The sequence below is a fragment of the Anser brachyrhynchus genome, assembly GCF_964034855.1.
Source record: "Anser brachyrhynchus genome assembly, chromosome: 8".
Classification (NCBI taxonomy): Eukaryota; Metazoa; Chordata; class Aves; order Anseriformes; family Anatidae; genus Anser; species Anser brachyrhynchus.
The window spans coordinates 15,734,540-15,755,755 of record NC_137702.1 but is presented as its reverse complement, the minus strand read 5'-3'; the positions used below and the strand labels follow the sequence as shown (position 1 = coordinate 15,755,755).

The 21,216-nt window shown below is 40.3% G+C and overlaps 1 protein-coding gene across 1 annotated transcript in view; it reads right to left on the bottom strand.

Annotated features, from left to right (window-relative positions):
- HS2ST1 (heparan sulfate 2-O-sulfotransferase 1) overlaps window positions 1-21,216 on the bottom strand; it is a 78,689-nt gene that overhangs the window by 56,952 nt on the left and 521 nt on the right. The window lies entirely within an intron of this gene.

Sequence of the window (21,216 nt, the reverse complement as noted above, 5' to 3'; positions counted from 1 at the left end):
ATTAAATGTCTGAGAGGTTCCAGCAGCGATGACCCAAGGGGTACGGCTGGGCAGAAAGCAAGCTCTCCAATCCCCCAGTCGGCCTGTGCACACACGGCCCGGCACTTTGCAGCACCCTGGGAGGCACAGCAGGTACGTTCTTGGACTGAAGGCACTCTGATGCTACAGGAAACATCATATGCACACGTTCTTCTAAAAATACCCCCAATATTCAGTGACGTACAAGATTGAGCTTTGGTCTTCATTCCAGAAAAAACAAACAGTAAAGATAGCAAAGTAGCTATCTTTTAGCTATTTTTTTTTATCTGCCTAGCTTTTAAAAACAAATAAATAGAACACCACAATTACTCACGTACTTGGCAAAACATTCAAGATTGCCTACATTGCCATATTTTCAGCTTAAAAAAAAAGAACAGAACTATTAGAGCCGCTCTATTCCTTCATCACCCACAAGATCCAGACAGGCAACCAGAGACAAAGAGCACCCACACTTCTGCTGTGCAGGGTGCTCAATACAAAGTCCCAACCTCAGTCTGAGCAAAGGGCACTGTAACAGTATTTCTTCACAAAACAGAGATCACTTTCTAACAAGTTGGCGATCGTTTTCTCTGCTACAATCAAACTCTTCACATACAAGGCGTCAACATAAATACCTAAGCAATGATTCTAAAGGTTTCCATCCAAAGAAATGGTAATTCATTTAGAATAAGTGAGAATCAAGCAAACATTAATGGTCAGTATGGGTAAGATCTTTTGCAGCAGCTGATATGAAAACTACTGCAGGTAGTTCACAGCTTCCTAGATTAAACACAAATCCCACTGTCACAATGTATGTATTTGAACTTTGAAGAGATGCCCTTGTTTTACTTAGCACATTTTCATTTAAGAGGCTCTTTCTAATTAAAACTACATAAATAAACCAGACCCAGAGGACTTTGGTCTTTTGAACTCAAATGCTGTTAGGAAGCATTCAGCATACTCCTAAATGAAGGCTTCTTCACTCTAGATTTCTTCCTCCCCACTCCTGGGGATAAGTAAGCAAATGGATCAATCAATGGTGAAAAAAAAGACAAGACAGCAAGTTATTTTGCCATGGGAACAAGTCTTAAAATTCAAAATAGATCACTTCCTCCTATTTAAATATAAATGCAGTGTAAAGCAGCTGCTACAATGAATGACATGTTCTCAATGTAGAACTACTGCCACGAGGGTTTCCAGCCTCTACTGTGTGACAATATCAGCTACAGAACAGAAATACGAGCCTCACACCGCTGTATCCCAGCTTACGCACAAGACAAACAGAAGTCAGAACACAGGCACGAAAGAAATTGTTGCTCTCTTCTCAAAGCAAGGTGATGAAATTTCAAACATGTAAGGTAGTCAAACAGCGTAAGTATTATTTGTCAGTTATCAAATCTGAAAAGCCTACCTACCTACTCAAGGAAAGCCAGGGAAAACAGATCTCCTTAAGGAAATACAAACAAAAAATACCTAAGAGATAAAAGTTTAAGTGAGCGTCTTTCTCTTTTGCTGTACTACTACAAGAACAAAGAAGAACAACATTACCTTAAGATTTGTTATTTATTCCACCAACACACACAGAATGTATTCCACCATTCATCCCCAAATGTGCTCAGTAATATTGCAGTCATAACAAGGAAGATCCATGCAGTGTTTCAAATAAATACTAAATTCACACACATTGGAACACCCTCCAAATGCGAGTTGGACATTCAAAATTAGGATTTTTTTTCCAATTTGCTTTTTATGAAGAGATCGTTCTGAGTCTCCAAGTATCGTGTGGATAACCCCAAAGCAGTGCAGTTGCACAAATATAGCTCCATGCAAGCTCAACAACACCGGCTTTGGACTGGAACCAGAAACTCCATACTAGATATATTCACAGTACTTGAGAGATGGCAGATGATAGATTTTCCTACTAGTAAAATAAATCAGTAAATACTGCAAACATCAGCACTTCAGAGGAGTTTGGAGGAAGTTTAAGTTATGCTTTCATTTCCATACTACAAAACCGCATTTCGATTTACACACTAAGTTTCTAGTATCTAGCAAATAAATTGAAACGGAGTATTTTGGGGCATTTTTAGTTCAGAGATAATGTGATAAAATCTCAGTTTTCAATTTCATATAATGCTACTGTTATCAGAGGCCTATCTGCTACCTGATTTCAGTAAAAATTGAAAAACGTAAGGGCACAGCACCCGGCTGACACAAGCCACCGCTTCAGTCAGATCCGCAGCTGCGCAATGCTGCCGGCCAGCCACAGACCCAGCCGGCCCCAGGATGCGTCGGGAGGCAGCGCTGGGGAAAACACCCCAGCGCGGGGTGGGAAGGAGGCTGCATCTGCAGCACTGCTCGGTATTTCTGTCTGCATTCTGAAGTGGATGGCAAAAAACTATAGAGAGGGTGCAGAATTACTGTAAAAATGATTCAGAAAGCTACCTTACGACGAGAGGCTCAGGGAATTCCATGTTGAGTTTTTCAGAGATTGAGAGGTGAGATGATTACAGAATATACGTAATTCTACAGGGAAAAACTCCGCAGGGCAGGAGGAGAGGAGTGCAGAGAATCGCTGAGACAGAGAAGAGCAAACCAAGATCCAGTAGCTGCAATGTGTGACCAGCCACGGCAAAATTTCAAAAATAAAAATTAAAAATGAGGCCTTGTTTTGAAGCTGTGAAAGCCTCCAAAGGTCATTCATAAAGGAGCAAATGAAATGCTCCATTTTGTGAGGGTATGTTCAAGTCAGGATTGGATTCTCTTCTGGAAGAAATGGACCAGCAAGACTTTAGTAAGGTACCGCTTGATACGTGAGTGACTGATGACAAACAGAAGGTCCGGCTAAGCAAGTCTTTAGTTGTCTTTTGAAGAGAAAGCCATGAATCCCTGCAAAACTGAAGAACTGCCAGGCAAGTCCTTTGTATGAATGGGACACCTAAAGGGACAAGTGGAATTTAAGAGAAGTGGCCTGGGGCATACATCACTTCGTGGGCCTTAGTGGTTCAGGCTAAGGCTCCATCTAGCCCAGTGCCCTGTTTCTGACAAAGGCCAATGGATTTCCAGAAAGGACAAAAAGTAGGTCAAGGTCATAACTTCCCAATGTATTTACTGTTGCCCACCTACTTTCTACTTGGTAGATTAATGAAGTTTTAGACTAACAACTTTTCCACCCCTAGCTTGTCTAACCACTTCAGTAGTCATTCTGCTCTGTGGCATTGTGTCCTACAGTCCACCACTTTTGAAGCCAGCAAGCAATAGGGTTTTTTTGATCATTTCTTGCACTTGTACGGTAACCATTCCTTGCTCATTTTTTCCATACTACTCATGATTTCACAGGCTTCTATATTTCATTCCCCAACATGTTTTCCGAAGTCTGATGAGCCTTGATCTACTCAATCATTCCTCTTACAGGAGATGATTATCCCCAGCATTCATGTCTCTTTTCCAACTCTGCTATAACCTTTTCCAAGATGAGGGCAAGAGAGGACAACGCAGAAGAACTGACTTGTGCCATTGGATACTACATTTTCATTTGGTTCTTCATCTGTTTTTGAACAGCTTTCAGCATTCCACTGCAGAGTATTGTTCCAATGTTTTCACAGAGCTACCTTCTGTAACTCCGAGACCTCCTTCTTCAGCAAGTACAGCTAATTCAGAATCTAACGTATGTAAATTTAGGATTGTTTTTCCCCAGCTACATTTAGATAAAACAAAATTGAGCTGTAACAATCACCCAGTCACCTAGCATTGAGTGATTCTTCCCCTGAATACTTATTATTGTCAACAAACTGTCATTTCACAATGCACAATAAGCTCTAAAACAAACAGAAAAGTGCCTATCACAAATTCAAACCATGAATTAATGCTACTTTCAAAAAGTTAAGTACCAATTCTAATCACAGTCCTCAAAGGATTCAGACTATTTTTTCTCAGCTAGTTAAGTGGACAGAAAGGCTTTAAAAATATCACAAATGTCATTCTTTGCTACCATTCAGCCCTCCCTCAGAAACATGAGAAGGAGCAGGAATCAGATGGAAAGGAGACACCTGCAGAGATCACATCCTTTTCTTAAAAGCCCACACAGACCCCAACACCCAGTAACTTTAACTACCCTACTTCAAAATGTTAAAGCAGTTTCCAAGTGATTTTTTTGTGTTTTGCTTTCAAAGACTTCTTCAGAATTTCAGTTTAAAGACACGTGTATACACATAAACTGCAAAAGCATCCCCTGTGTACTACCCTATCCAGTGTGACCGTATCAGAAACTTAAGAAAACTAATTGCAGAAAATTGATTAGTCTCATTCAGACAAATCAATTTTGGTGTTAATAACTGTCTACTCATCAGAAGACTCCACCCCCCCCAGACAAACTAACCCTGCTATGTGGCATTAGAGACAGACAGGGCAAGCAGATTTTTTACTACCAAAATTTCAGCTTCAAAAACTTCTGCTATTCAATATGCAAAGCAATTTTACGTGACTATATACACACTCTGCAATCAAACAGTGCTGAGACTGCGCTATTTCAGTTAGCTCAGAGGTAACACTGTCCTCCCTAAGTGAAGGTGGTGCAGAAACATACAACGATTTCTCCTGTGATGAACAAGAGAACAGCACAATGGCAGTAGCAAAGGGGAGGGGGAGGAATAGCAAATTCCCTAACTCCTATCACACTTCAGTAAATCTGTGCCTAACATGTCCTTACATTCTGCACAATACATCTGCGTTGTGCTTTATGGCTCCTTGATAACACAACTTTCTGCAAGAGTTTATATTTCACCAGAGTACATCATCGCGAATTCATTTCGTTTCCATCCATTTGTGACATTATTAGCCAACTGTTTTTTCTGTGCATTGGGTAATATAACACATGTTGGACACCTAAAGTTTTCAAAGCCTCAAACCATCTGCTTTATAACTTTAAAAACTTAAGCCCTTTTCCTGGTTTAAATTTCACTATAGCAGAATTTATAAAATATGGTTTATGCAGACATTTCTACAGTTATTTGTTAATTTAACGTTAAATTTATATTGTGTCATTTCCAAAATAGAAAAATCTGTTCAGACACTGTAAATTTAACAGGCTGTTTAAATTACTTAGTCTTAAGTTCCTATTCCTCCCTAAAGCCAAGCGTGCACCAACTCAGACATACTTCAGTAGTCTATCTATTGTCACCCCACAAATTGTTATCTTTAAAAAAAAAAAAAGTGATTGTACTATTGTATATCCAGTGCTGTAACTTTGAATGACTAGGCTAAACTAGCTTAAGATATTTGTTACTAAACCTTGTGTAACTCATCTTTAGATCCACTGACAGATTATGAACACACTGCCACGTTTTGAAGCAACAGGCTTATGACATTGGAGGAAAGCAACACATGATGCTGAAAAGCACCTGAAATTCTATTTCCACGTAGTAAAAAGCATCTGTTTATTCTGACTTTCTATACTTCCTTTGTTTCCTGTACAAGACTTAAAAGTCTTTCTTACAAGTTTTTCTCCTTTTTTTTGAGAGAGTGGGAAGCTCTCTCAAGGGTAAGTTATAGATTGCTTTTAAATAAAAAAATCCTTTCCACATATTTAGTGTAACAGCAAGGCCTTGTAAAAACAGCTAGCATAGTTATGAGGAATAATATGCAAAAGCTTTTCAATTCATCATCTGGCAGAGAGAGAAGGAGAAATTGTCTTGTCCCGTCTGTGGGGGAGATAGTTATAAATACAAGAAAACTTCAGAAAACTAAAGTTGAACTAACAAGAAGCATGTTGATTAGTTGGCCTGTGATAAATGGAACATCAGGATAAAAAGGAAACACAAGTCTGCGTTCACGTAGGGGTTACTCAACGTCTCCTCTCCCCCATTACTCTATTCTGGAGCAAGTTGGTGGTATGCTTCCAAGAAGCATGACTAAGTAATCACGGCTGCAGAAATGTGCTAGCCATTCATACAGAAGTCAGTGGAGTTTTCCATTTCCAGCATGTTATAGGGGATTTTTAGAAGTCCCTCACTGACTGTTGCAGAAGTTCCAGTAACAGAAATACTGCAGCAAGTTTTCCACTTAAATAGTAGGGCCATACATTGTCATTAGAGAAGGAACACCTAAAATATGACCTATTTCAGCTCTGTGGTTTCAGATCAATATAGCAAGTTTTCAAGGAAGGAATAAGACTCCTTGAAAGACTACATTTCATCTTTGCAGACAGAGGAAAAAAATAAGAAAAAAAATCAATACATGAGAGGTTGCTTTTCCAGAATGTTATGAAATGTTATCATCTTACGAGCAATTTTACACATCTTTTCTGTTACCAGCATCATTTACAGTATGCTGCTCTCCTTAGCTGATTGTATTTAACTTACTGCTGAGTAAGTGGTATTCGAGCTGCTCACAGGAAGAAACCATGGAAGTGTCAAAGCAGGTTATATTCTTCACATGGCCAGCGAGCTCCCAAGACTGACAGAGTGCTACTTATTTAAGGAACAGGATAATAAGCATTAACACATTTTTCCATGTACATGTTCAACATAGGAAAGTCTTTCATAGCATGATTTTATTACGAGGTACTGTGTAGAAGTTATATACTATCCCTGAAACATAGTCATCTGTCTTGTGACATATACGCTTCGTCCTTTGAAACACTAGTTTAACAAGCTTAATTCTAATTAATCTAAAAAGTATATAACTAACTCTATGAAGGTTTTATTTCAACGCCTACTGAATATAGCTTTAAATAATTAGCAAACCACATGTACTAATGACCAAAAATATTTCAGGAAATCATTTAACCCCAACTGTAAAGATTCTCTCAGCGCTAGGATGGGTGCAGCACTGCATGTGAAGAAATTGCTTTATATTCTGTGTGATGCACAAAGGAACAAACAGGACAGAAAGATTCATGCGCCTCTCTGAAAGTCTGAAAAGTTGTTTATTCAAGCTAGCAGCTCCTCCCAACATCCCACAGAAGCCTGTGTATTACCACATACAAACAGGCTGGACAACAATTAAGATAATTATCTAAATGGAAGAGTTTCCCTGTTTTAGAGGGAAAGAGATTGGAAGTACAAAAGGATGGAAAAAAAGAATGCCAAATGTCCTATTAACATCATGTAATTACCCCAAATGATATATTAAAATTACCAAAGACCAAATATTCGGTCTTCTTCTAAGACCAAATATCCAACAGATAATAGGAAATGCATTAAGCACATCGATTTTACTTTATAACATGAAGTTATAAAAAATGCAAATAAATATAAATAATAATAATATAAAAATATAAATAAATATAAAATCAAAATAAATAAAATATAAATAAATAAAAATAATAAAAATAAATAAATAGAAAAATAAAAAAATTTAAATAAAACAAACAAACTATAAAGTACAGAAACAGTTACAACTTGGTCTAGCAAGGTGCATGATGCCATTTACAATTATAAACTGACGTTAGGTACATTTCCAGAAATGGAGAGCAACAGAAGACAAAACTTCCAGCTTGCTGATGTGGCTCGGGATGTTCAGACATTTTGTGGTAACTTCAGCTATCATCGCATCACGACCAGACCGGTGCTTAAATCTGCTATAAAACGTAGCACTTCAGAAACATGCAGGTGAGCTGTGGAACAAATACCCAGGCAGAAACCAGCTTGGAGAACCCAAGTTCGTATCTTCGAGGGAGGCTGCAGAGGGCTGAGTAAGCATGCCGGCTCGTTCAAGCCTAACTCAGGCGCCTTTAGCAGGGAAGCTGAGCAGTTCTGTGTCAACTAACACAAGGATACTGGTATGGTTTTCTACCCACAGCAGTATTTCTTACATCTGGATGAAGAAACAACAAGTTTAGTCTTGAATACAAATACAAAGAGAGGTTTTTTTTTGTACATTTACAGGTTTATAATGTGACATGCCTACAATATATGTATAAAGGACACAGAAAAAGCAGATTGACTGTGTCATTTCTGTACTATGGTGGTCCCCAAAGATATTTTTTACAAATCACTTTCCACCTGAAACATGAAGACTATTTCCATGTTTGTTTCCCCCATACAAACCAATCAGGCACATCCCTGGGACTCTGTAGATTTGGGGAGCAGAGGCAGAAGTTTCACAGACCATTTATGTGCTCAATGACCATCAGTGACCCACACCGTTGGCACCAGCCTTCTCCCATCCTGTCACCTCTTGCTTGGCTATGAATCGTCTCAAGACACTACAGCACCTGTTTCTAGTAGACTCTGTAAAAGATGTGGGAAAACTACTTTCCCCAACAGACTGTTTTATTTGACTGTTACGCCGTGTTACAAGGCTGCACTTTATAGTCTGTAAAAGTTGTTCTGTTCAGTCAGTGGTTCACAAATTAACCTGTAAAATGGCAAAAAGCCCAGTAAAAGGCTTCTTCATTCTCACATCACAGCCAAGATTCACAGAGCATAAAATGGGGAAACCTCCACACAAAATGCAAGCAAGGAAAGCCACATGCGCTTTGTTGATCCACTGCCTAGACCACTAGAGGCAAAAAGATCTTAAATTTTCATTAGAAAATGCCACTCCAGCAGATGGCACTAATCAACTTCTTCTTGTATGTTCATTTTAAAAACAACAAAAAAACAAACCCAGTAGTTACCTCTCTGCCAAAACAAAGGTTAGCTCTTCCGCAACCAATTATGAAAGACAGTATCACTGTACAGTGTTATTCCAACTACTATAAAATTAAAAAAAAAAAAAATGCTGCTCAAGACTGCCACCCAAATTATCAATCTGTGAGCCTACCACAAAGTTCCCAGGCACCAGTGTGAGCCAATTTTTCTAACCAATCACATTTATAAAAAAATAAAATCAAAAGCACACTAAATTTACCTGACATAAGTCTGCAGTTAAAAATCATATTTAGACTAAGCATCTAGTCAGTGCTTTAACTATTACCATACACAAAATCATGTTTAGCCCCATAACAACAGTTCTAGTTTGAAAAAACATCTACTTCACTAAGCATCGTGTGAGAGTGCTGGAGGTTAGGACTTATTAATAGTTCCACAACAGTAAAGTGCAATTTGGGAAGATTTATTTAGATCAGACCGCATCTTTTATTCAAAAAGAATCAAAATAAAACTAGTCTTTACATTCACAAAAACAGTACTGCTGTCAGTGCAGCAGAGCACAATGAAACAGTTGCACTCAAACGTGTAATTATTGCAGCAAGACCAGCCACTATTTGGACAAGTGCAAATTGTTATTTGTTTTCTAAAGAAAATGTTAGAGAAACAAATTGCCACAACTATCCAAGAACACTTTTGGCAACTAATTAATATGCTCCGACATATATGCAAAGAGTTCTTGAATGGCACACCTCCAGAAAAGCCTTGTCTGGTAACAATTCAGGTGCCATATTTTCCAAGGATTATGACGTATTTTTAGCTAATTTTCACCTTGCACTTAGGTAAAACAGGAAGCTGCAATAAGCTTAAGAAAATAATTAACCTCAAATCATCAAATTGTGTATGCCTAGAAATGGCCTAAAACAAGGATTCTTTGCTCTTATACAAAACAAAACAATTAAAACCCACGTGAGGGCCTCCTAGGGAGGAGACCAGGACACAGCACAACCCATCTGCACACGCTACGTGCCCATAGTCAATCCTGAATAGCATGCAGTTGCTTAAAATCCTGTCACCACAAAATGCCCTTCGCTAAATACAGCAAAAAAAATACAAAGGCTGGCTACCTAAGTTACAAGGCAACAGCAAGTTTAGTCAAGTTTGAGACCAATGCATTTCTAGTCCTTAACCATTACACTGTTTTGAGCTCCTCAAATACCTTGTAGCAAAGGTTTTGAACAACTGAAAAAGAATGATCCATTTTTATGGTTTTATGTCTGTACTCAGTTAACCCTTATCAGCTGGACAAGCTTTAAACTACCTGGTAGTTCTGCCTGGTATGTTTTTTGTGACATCTAGACATTTTTCTATAGAGAGAAGCCAAATATTCGTGTCTGTTTAGCACACTATCTAATTGGGGAATGTGATATAGCAAAGGTCGAGGAATTAACGGCATTTGCAGAGAGTCTGGAGATTGTGGGAATCCATCAAGGGCAGAGAACTCGTCCAAACCAATTCCTGGATATCTGAGAGGATTTCCAGAGAGGTTCTCTACCCATACTAGTCATCTCCAGAGTGCAATCTCATTTTTATGTTCTCATGCACATCCCGAATATCTATTAAGTAAAACAAATGTAGGAACAACTACTGTGCTGCACTTCCCTGCTGCTATATACATGTACTTAACAGACTTACCTATCAAGTCAGATATGTAGTAGGTTATTGTCACGCTCAAAAATATATAATGTGCTATTTTTATTCCCACAATTTTGAGATGATGAAACAATCAGAGGAGTTTATCCTCTGTTTTCCAACATTCTTTTCTGATAACTAAGATTGCAATCTCATTTAACATTTAAAACCTTTTCCCATTAACTCCAGCAGTACAAATATTTTGTACATAAATTTTATAGCATCAGCTTAAGAAATATGTTGACTACATCCTTACCACAGTTACTTACCACAAAAGAGTACATGCTTTTAACTGCACTTTTAACTTTTAACAATGACAAAAGCTTCCATCGGCCAAAGAGTGCATATATGTAAAACTTGTACGTAATCACATCCAATGTCTTTGGAAAATATAGAAACTGCATTCAGTTTCTTAGGGCTTCCCCCCTCCCCATGGCTTAGAATGAGAAAATAATGAAAAACTATCAGTATCTACATTCTTCCTTCACACTTTTTTTTTTTTTTACATTTGATAAATTATTCACATATCAAGTATTTCTCTTTCCCAACTCTTACCCTAAGAATACCTTGAACCTGCACTATACAATCGCACATAAAACACACAGAAACAATTCTTTGGATTGCTCCAGTGACCACAAATGTTTACAAAAGTGCTCATACGAACATGTTAGCGAGGCCATGATTTCAGAGTATGGTTTGGAAGGCACACACAGGAAAACCAGAAGAGGATACACATAAGCGTTTTACTATTTGATTTATCATTTCTTCTTGTTAAACCACTATCCCAGTTTTACGTTGGTTTTTCAAATCAGAAAGGACAGGAGGATTTAACAGTATGGTAGAGGGCACTGTCAGAGGAATCAGAAACAAGTACAGTTTCTAACTGTTAAGCTAGGCAAAAGCTAGTCTTGAAAATAAGCATATTCCCCAGCACCACGGGCCTTTTTGTTGGGATCAGACAGGCTGCGGACAGCTTGCACATGCAGAAGTTGCACCGATCTTCACACACACAACCTTTCTACTACTGCTCATTTCCCCTCTTTGAAAGTTCGTCTCTAATACTCTCTTCCAAGCCTGACCACACGCTCACAAGACACATTTGCCCTTAGGCCAAGTGCATTTACCGTGCCTCATGAATAACTAAGAAACCTTACAATCATCCTCTCCCACTTTTCTCTGGATTGGATGATGGGGCTATTTATTGTCCTTTCCTATCCAGAAGCAAACATATGCCGTCTCTTCAGCTGCTACAGCTCCAAGCGTGAAGCATTACAGTGAACTGAAACCAAGAGGGCTCCAGGTTCAAGCTCCATGCCCTGGTCCCCGCTGGCTGAGGAGCCGGGCCTGCTGCTGCTCCCAGCCTGGCCGGCAGTCGGGCGACAGCCTCCCACGTGTGCCGGGAACAACAGCTGAAGTTCCCGCTGATAACTTTGACAGCTCATCTGCCAGATTTCTACACGTCCTGCCAGGAGCTGTGACTTGAGAAGTCCTCTTACACATCTCCATGACTGACAGCGATTTACTGCATTAACCACTCCAGAACCTCTCCTCAAAACTTCGGAATGAAAATGGTTCCACCTGAACTCCATGAGGCGCTTTTTAACCCTAATGACTTTGATGAACAGTTGCAAAGATAAAATTCAGGTGTGTACTAGAAATAACAAGTTATGAACACTGCAAGATTTACATGGAGGCTCAGACAGGTTTTTCTGGTCATTCAGCCTTTACTTTTGGCTCAGAAAGCATGTTTGAGTAGAATAAATACCACTAGCCAACAAGAAAGAAGAACTAGCGTTCTTGTACTTGTCATAGCAGAAAATACCTAGGCTGCTGCATACATAAACACACAGTCCTGACTTAGAAGTATGAATCAAGCAGTGTGCCAGAATTTTGAATATATATATATATATATATATAAATAAGCCAGATGAAGTAAAAACATGAAGTACCCTCCTGCTGAAGAGAACTTGAAGCCTCAAATAGGTCCAATTAAAAAAGAGGAGATGCTGAGAGTTTTAGCGTTGCTCAAGCTAGCAGAAGCTGCACAAGTGGCACGTCAGTATGAACAACTTAGAGGGAAAAAGGGGGAGAAGCCCAGAGCCATACAGAAAATAAGACATGTTTTAATAGAAGTAGGAAGATAGTCAAAACATAAAACATTCTGATCCTACTAAATGAAAATACTCCAAAAGGCTACTTTGTAGGCAAGACCATTCTCCAAAAAGCAAATATACATTTACTCTTGAAATGCTATTTTCGTAAATGGTATGAAGTTAAAAATATTCAGTCCAATTCTACTTCACACACTTTGAAGTAATCAAATTGGACAGCAAGATCTAATCGCTACCTCATAAGAGAGCAAACTATTTTTTAGGCAGTTAATCTTCAAAAGATTGCCTTGTTGGCAGCATCAAAGGTAATACAAAATAGTTAAATTATCTGAAAACCTATTAAAAACAGACTAAATTATTTTCAAATAAGAAAGAACTCAAATAAGGAATTGTAATTTTCTTCTGACTTTTTTTTTTCTTAAAGTAAGTGAAAAAATAAGCGGGTCAAACTACAACCACGAGATGTTCAATATTCCCAAGGGCAGTAACTTGATTAAGGGAAACCATTTAGTGCCATGGTCATCTCAGCACAGTTCATACAATAATGTATCAAGAATAGTATGCAATTATAGCTATCCTGCCAGGAAAATACCTTTTAAGAGCACACAGTGTTGAAGGCTTACTGACAAATCAGATGCTGAAAAATCTTGGCTGCAAAGTTGTCAATGTGAGTGCAATTGAAATAGGAGTCTAACTATGAAACACTTCATTCAATGCCAGGATACAAAAGAATCTGATATTTTGACTGTTTCTAAAAACACAGATTTTTTGTGTACCATTAACAAAACTAATCTTCAGAGAGTGATCAAAAACCTTTCTAAAAATATAACAGTGTTTTGGTCAAAAGACAAGGTGCAGTATTTTTGTCTTTATGCTTCAGCACGGGAATGAAGCCCTATGAGTTACTACTTTTACCACAGACAACAGAAGGATGTGACTGTCCTCAGCTTTTGTAAAAATTCATCCGTGTTCTGAAGGAATCTAAATCTTGAAATTGGATCTTGCAAAAAGTTATTTTCTGCTCCCCAATTTAAATCTGTCATTCAAACTCTAAAGGAGTCAAATTTGAGACTGCTTTTGTTTTGTTCTGGTGACACAATTTGGTCTAAGCAAAACATCAGAATAAGATTGTCATTTTCACATCATACTTTGGTTTCATTCCCTTTTGCTCTGAATTTGTAAATCCTTCTCAGAATTACCTGAATTATTTGCCCCTGGTCATAATCAATTCCAATACAATACAATCAATTGCTGTTGATGTTTTGTATATTACAACACATTGAAAATACCACATACTGCAGAAACAGACTTCTACTACTGCAAAGTCTCCTCCAAAGCACCCACAGAGTCAATGTACAGAAACACAAATATTTCAAAGAAAAAGCAGATATGCTATTTTTGCAATCTTTCTGAATATGTTCAACAACAGCATATCCAGAAAAGAAGATAATGGAAATACTGAAAATGCAATGATACCCAGGTTCAAGGTTCAGGAGAAAAAAAAAATTACAATTCCATTAGCTGGATTTCCCTGTCCACTTTTTAGAAGATCATAGCAACAAGCATCGCCTCTGTTCAGCTGTTCATACCTCCAAGTTTCTTCATGCTCTCGGCCTTTTTGTACCTTTTTCAAAGTGAAGTGAAATAGTACTGACTTTCAATCTGTTGTCTTCAAAAGATCAGTCCTATACTACGACATGAGACATATATAGATATATATTTCTCTGGCTCTGTGTATATGTATTTATTGTAATTAATATATATATTCCTTACTCTCACTTGTTTATGTTACATATATATATACACACATACCTCTATATATAGATATATAAAATAGAAAAAAATATATTTTGAGAGGAAAAAAATACTAGAGAAGCAAATGGGGAAGACATGCATTTTAATTTAAGGAACCTAAGATCCGATCCCCACACTCTTTACAGTTTTACAGCAATTATGCACAAGGTTTGCATAAACACTTCAAAATCATCAAAAGCTGTTTTATCAAAACAGCACTTAAGTTTTACATATGTTTCAACACAAATTAGTATGCAGAATTAAACAGCAAGTTGACAAAAAAATTGGATGTCAGCTGTCTGTCATTTTCAACTCCAACCAGATATACAGAGAGAATGGACTTAGAGAAGGAGATAAAGACCGGGCCCAAGTGATAGATAGCTTCTTTGCAAATACTTTTTGTAATTTAATTATCTTATTAATTCTCTGACTGCCCTAGACTCCTAGCTACTCACGATGAATTTTATCACTACGAGAATGCTTGAATAATAATTATAGCAGTAACGTTACTGGAGCCACGATGACACAGGGATATTGCGAAGTAAGGACAACACTAACGCACGGAACACTAGAGACAATAAAAAAAGACACAAATGTAGTTTAGCTTCCTGCAGACACATTTGCAAACAATACCTCTCTGGTGATAACATGCTCTTAATTTATAGCCATAAGAAGATAGAGCATAGCAATTAATGCACTCCTGGGGAACACACAGATACGGAATATGAAGCCAGACTGACACTCAAGGGCACGGCCCGCAAGGACACCGATGTCCTGACAGCACATTCCTGTCACAGAAACACACACGTACGTCCCACCTGAACGCTTCAGCAAACACTGAGAATTTCTACCTTTAGCAGAGCCCCTGGGCATACCAACTACAACCTGCACTGGCAGCATTTCTCATAGAGGCAGCGACTGCCAGGAATGCCAGACGCGGCACTGCGGCTCTCCACAACTCCCCAGGTGGAGTGGAGGAGTCAAGGGCTGCAGGGAGAACTGAGCAACCCGGCCCCAGGGCGGGAGCAGGCCAGCCTCTCTGCCCTAGGAGACCCAAGGTTGCTCTCAATGCCGCCTTTCTCAAGCTCCTACTCTCCGAACCCAAAGGTTTTAGGGGAGCGGTTGGGTTAAACCCAACAGATTCGACCGGCTTGAGCCCCACGCAAAGCGGGGTTTGAATGAGACGCTGCCTGCCCGCCACCCAGCCAGCCACCAGGACAGACTGCACTTAAGTCTGTACGTATTTACAAAAGGCTGCAGCCAGCTGGCCACGTTTCAGACGCCTCTCAACGTTGACTCCTTTCACTAAGGATTATCTTTTATTTCTGGCTGAAAAAAATAACGCAAATACACGCAGCAGTTCAGCTATTTTTCTACACGGCTCTTTCATCATGCTTGCTAGGTCTGTATTTAAAATGTATAAGCAGACAAATGGCATCACATTTCAAACAAAGCACCACTATTTTAGCACTGCTTTGACAAGGTTTAAATACACTTCAGATAAATGACAGCTATAGATTGCACACAATTCCATAAAAAGGCAGTATTTTGACCCAATTAAATACTCCATATGCAAAAGCCATCTATTTCCTGAAGAGGAGCAAGAATTTCAGGAAAGCCATTCATTCCTAGAACACAGGCTAAGTCTGGACAGAATAACTAACATGAGTGGTGACTCACGGCCACCAGTCAGTAGGTATGGAAATGACTCGTTCATGAGCATCTCAAACATCCCTAGCTTCAACAGCCAGGGGCGATACAAAGCTGTGGGAAAAAAAAAAAAGAAAAAAAGAAAAAAAAAGGATAATCCATTTGCAAATATGTATTTTTCTGAATTAAGGAAGAAAAAGAAATCCTAAGACTTCACTTCAGATGTATGCAATAAACTGGAGAGGACTGTTTAACCTGTTATGCTAATTCAAAAGTTTAAGTAATTTAACAGGAGATGTTTGGGGTGTATTTTTTGTTAACATACATACATGCATTTATATCTGTGTCTGCACATTTGTGTATATATACATACAAGACATATGATGAGTCAGTTTTAATTTAGTGAAGTACTTGGGGTTTTGTTTCTCTGGTATTTGTTTGGGTTTTGCTTTGCTTTAAGACAGTTCATTTAATGATAAACTCCAGTCAGAATTAAAATAATAAAAAAAGAGTTCCTTCCAATCATGCAATTACAAGGGTACACTGCAGACATGAAAATTTTAGCTACTTCCTCCATGATCAGAAGTAGAAAACGGACAAGAAAAACAAAGGCAGCATTGCCATAGCATTACACCATAATACCATTCTTTTAGTTGGTTTATCACAGAGTAAATAGAGCCATTAAAAATGACTTTTTCTGATTTCCAGTAGTTGCTACTGCTTTTACATGCCCAGTGCCAAGCACACTGCTGAAACCAGCTAGGTACTTCAAACAACCCAGTCTCCCTTCCTACGTGGGAAAACAATCACGCGGAAGAGCAGGATTTAAAATCCTTTAAAGACTCTCTCTTGAGTTTCTTAGCCTTGAACCGATTCCTGACTTCACAGCTGCCGTTACTGAATCCGTAGCACTGCGTTAACTCAAACAGCACGGTGCCTGCACTTCTTTGGCTGTCCAACGAGAGCTCCTTCTATCCCAGGCTGTAGTCATAGCTCTTTCCCAGGATTTCTGTTGAAGATGGCATTACAGGTCTTTTTGCTCTTCTGTGACTTGGTACATTAAGAAGTAGCTTACACAGATATGTGCTGGCCCAAATCTGACCCTTTCCAACGGAGAACCTAGAAAGAGGCCATGCCTTATCTGGTGATTGCCTCATCCCCTGCACTACGTGGCAGGAGTGACCGGAGCTGTGTGTTTTATCTCATTTCTCAAGCCCATTTCATTTCTCAGAACTGTCCTCAAAATATCTTTAACACAACTATTCCCTGGCCAGGTAGCAGGTGCTATTACAAAGAGTTATTAGAAGCAAAGACACAGCTCTCATCACATCACTAACTCCTTTTCCACTAAAAGCATGAGGCCTGCAAACCAGGTGCAACAATATGAAAGCTCTTCGTGTGCAGCTCTACAGGAAAGGAGAAAGAAAAAAAGAAAACCCAACTGTGCCTCTGTTTTATTTTCCCTGCCAGAAACAGAGATATCAGAGTGCCAGCAGAAAGGGGTGAGATCAAGCCTCAAAGCCTATTAGCAAGTCTGAACCGTCTTGGTACGTGCTGGAGAACATGTGCTGAATTAGTCAGAGTTCAGACATCACCTATCTCACAGAAAAAAGAACAGCACCAGCTGCAATACTTGTTCCCAATAAAATAAGTAAATATAAAATTGCAGACATAATAAAATAAGTATCACGTTTATACAATTGCTTTACTACGCATCTTTCAACAGGGTGTACAAGCATAGCATGGGAGCGGGGTAAAACTTACTCTGGAGGGGTCTGAATGAAAGGGAATGGTGAAGGGGAACAGCAAGGGGGGGGTCTAAATGCAAAAGGATGAGGACACTGGCAAGGCAAGGCGCAAGAACCTTTCGCTGCCTGGAGAAAGCAGCATTAATGCTCTTATTTCTGGAAATACTACACATGAAAACAGCTTCTGAAAGAGTGCCTCAGGCTACTCAGAGTAAAACAATAACTGTTGGGCAACACAGCTATATTTAAAAGAAATGCTAGGAAACTATTTGCATAGCTGTGTGTAGCCAAAACTACCGACAATCATTAACAACTTCTAAAAATGAGGTTCAAGTATAAACAATACACTAAAAAGCACGCATGCTATATTATGAGCGACAATTTAAGAAATTTTCCAGGTGATTTTCCAAGCACGCACAACTGGCAAGCATACTGACAGTACATTTTTTTCCAAATTAAGTGAAAAAAAGCCCATTATTTTCAACATCCCAAAACAGTACATGCTCTTATATTGCTAGCAAACATAAGATTTAATTGCTGAGAAGTTAAATCATTTAACTGCAAAGGAACAGTGGTTTGTTACGTACCTGCACAGTGCTTAGAACAATACTACCCAGCAGAGCCACAGGTGCGAAGTAATGGATGAAAGAAAAAACTAATGCAACCCGGCAATCAATTAATCACCAATTACATTTATTTCCCTTGGCTTAGAGAAAGAGCCTTAGCCTTTCAAATTATTCATGCACTTACAAGAAGAACAAGAAATTAATCCAGAATTAGTACAAAATTTCCTCCAAATGACAGACTTATATATACTGAATTCAAGGTGTTAAATTATCAGATGTGATGAGCCTGAAGTTTGTTTAGCACTTAGTAGAAGAAATACTCCCACTGTACAGCTGGCCAGCAATTAAACATGGTCTGAAGGAGTAATCTGAAACATAATAAAGTCAATCAATCCTTATGTTGCTCAGACCAAGTCTGTTTTTTAAATCCAATACATAAGTACCACTAAGCAGCTAGAAGATGGCAATATTCTTTCATTTCCAGCGCACAGCAGTCACCCTCCGCGGTCAGCTATGCTCGCCTTGGCTGAGCAGCCCTACAGACCGTCCCTCAGGAGGGCACTGTCTTCCCTCACCCTCGTTCCAACACCGAAGTGCTTCCAGTACTTGCCATTGTGGAATACACCACGTTTAACAGAACTGGGACAGGCACCAACTTCCCTCTTTGACTCCTTCTCCCCTCTGCCACATCAGAGGCTCTTGGGCAGGGAAGGGAAGAGGTGGCTGGGTCACTTTTATGATCCAACTCGCCACAAACGCTAATGGCAACACGGGAGACAGCCCGGCACGTGTTTGATACTAGATACATTTAAACCATAGGTATACATAAGTATAGCTGCCCCCGCCAGGCTTCCAAAAACCAAAGGGTATGGTTACACAACACCCCATTTCCACGAACGGTAGTGCAATCCTCAACATCTGCCTCCCACGTGCAACATTCCCCGTTAGGGCTACACGGTCGTATAGCTAACGGGCAAGTCCATACGCTAGGCTTAAACAAAACCACTGCGGTTGTGACAGCTCGGTCTGCAGCAGCTGCCAGTTCAGCTGCCCTTAATGTGTAAACTTGAAAACAAAATGAAATGAAAGATTAATAGCCTCAGGTACAAACCTCACCAAGTAAGTACCTGGAATAGGGTTGTGACAGGGCTGTGATCTCACCACTACAGGCTACTTGTAAAGAGCTTAAGAAGACCAAAAGCTGGAGAGCTACAATGAATATTTTGATTTCATTTTTGATAGTTACTATTCATATGACAAAGAAACACATGGGTTTTACAAATACATTTTAAGACAGTATTAGGACCACAATTTTATTAGAGAGAAAAATGCAACATAAGCATTTGTGATGGTCATTTGCTTCTCTCTCTTAAACTTCTCAACTTAAAGAGAAAAAATTCCCAGGGTGACTGAATTCTCTCTGTACAAAGGAATCGCACTTACAGGAAGAAAGAGGTTCCCTTACTTTCTTCCCCAGAAACACGTTCCAGTTTCTTGTTACAGGTAGGTTACCACCATGTTGCACAGATACCAACTCTGTGCAGCAAGCGTTCAGTACAGAACCAGGAGTTACCCTTTGGTGAAGACATTGGAAAAAGCTCTTTTGATCAGAAAGTACGACTGAATACTTGCTACTAGAACTGCCGATAAGATTGCAGAATTAGTTTATCGGCTATAAAATCTGAAGTAACTCTGCTCTCCTACTCATAGCCTACTTCTTACAACTTCTTTCCGGGATGACAGCTTATCACCTGACATTAGCACAAGCCCGCAGCCCTCGAAGAGCCCGCTGACACACCGCCGAGAGGCCAGAGCCCCTCTGTTCCATCGCCGTGTCCTTGCTCTTGTGCTCCTCACACGGCCGCGGTCGCTCCGTAGGAGGGCAGGGGGAAGGACGGCAGCACAAGCCCGTCGGGCCAGCCAAGGAGCTTGGCTCAGGGGAAGCCATTCCCCATACTACAGCTCTGTGGTAACGTCACAGACATAGTCAAGTGATTTCTGCAATGAAACACTAACATTTGCTAGTCTTAAAATATGCACCAGATACGTAAAAAGGGAGACATTCAGCCAGCTAGAAGCTCTTTAACAAAGCACACGCTCAAGTTCAGGAACAGAACCCACGTTCAAAGCTGCCGCAGAAAGCCCTTTTTCCCCTCCTTAGACAGGTTTTAGAGAATCGCCGGTAAGATGCTCACAAAGCAAATCTTTCCATCATACTTTTAATGGATACTTTACAATAGTTTTCCCTTCGCACGAAATAAAATCAGCAGAACACAGTAATTAGATGCTTGCACCACAATAGCTCGAGCTCTGTATTTTAATCCTCTAGATATGTAACTTATATCCATTGCATCTATGTTAAGGAGGAAGTCTCTCCAGCAAGAAGCTTTATTCTCAGATGGCGTTATGTCGGTCCTTTCAACGCCAGGCGCTGGATTCTCCTAAAGTACCGCACACTGCCAGCAATGGAGGCTCTGAAGTTGCGGGCACCAACCCGTTTATAACGGACGGATACAAAACACCCCTGAACCCTGAGCACTTCCACCTGCTTGAAACTGCCTGCTGGTTTCTTCCACTCCCCAAATTTTTGTTCACGGTTACCGGGGTTATGCCCCGGTGATCATCCCCACGCGACTCCAGGTGGAAGATGCGCAGAGCGAGAGCACCCGGGGCTCAGGCGAGCCAGGCGGTGCGGCTGGCAGGGTCCCTTCCAGCCCCTAACGCCCCATTCCGGGGCACACGACGGGCAGGGCACGCTGAGAGGCAACACCGCGGCGGCACCCGCTCCGTTTGACACTCGGTGCCGCTGACCGGCTCCGTGCGGGGCTCGGTGGCACAGCGCCCACGCCGCCCAGACCCACTCCCGGCTTTAACCCCCACGACGTGCGCCTTCCCCGAGGCGCTGGCAGTGCGGGTGCCTCAGGGGAGCCCCGCCGGGCGGGAGGACCGGCAGCGCTCGTAACCCAGCCCCCGCGCGCACCGGGCTGCCGCTGCCCCGCGCCTCCAGCGGCTGGGTGCCCGCAGCCCCGGGACCCTCCGGGGCACA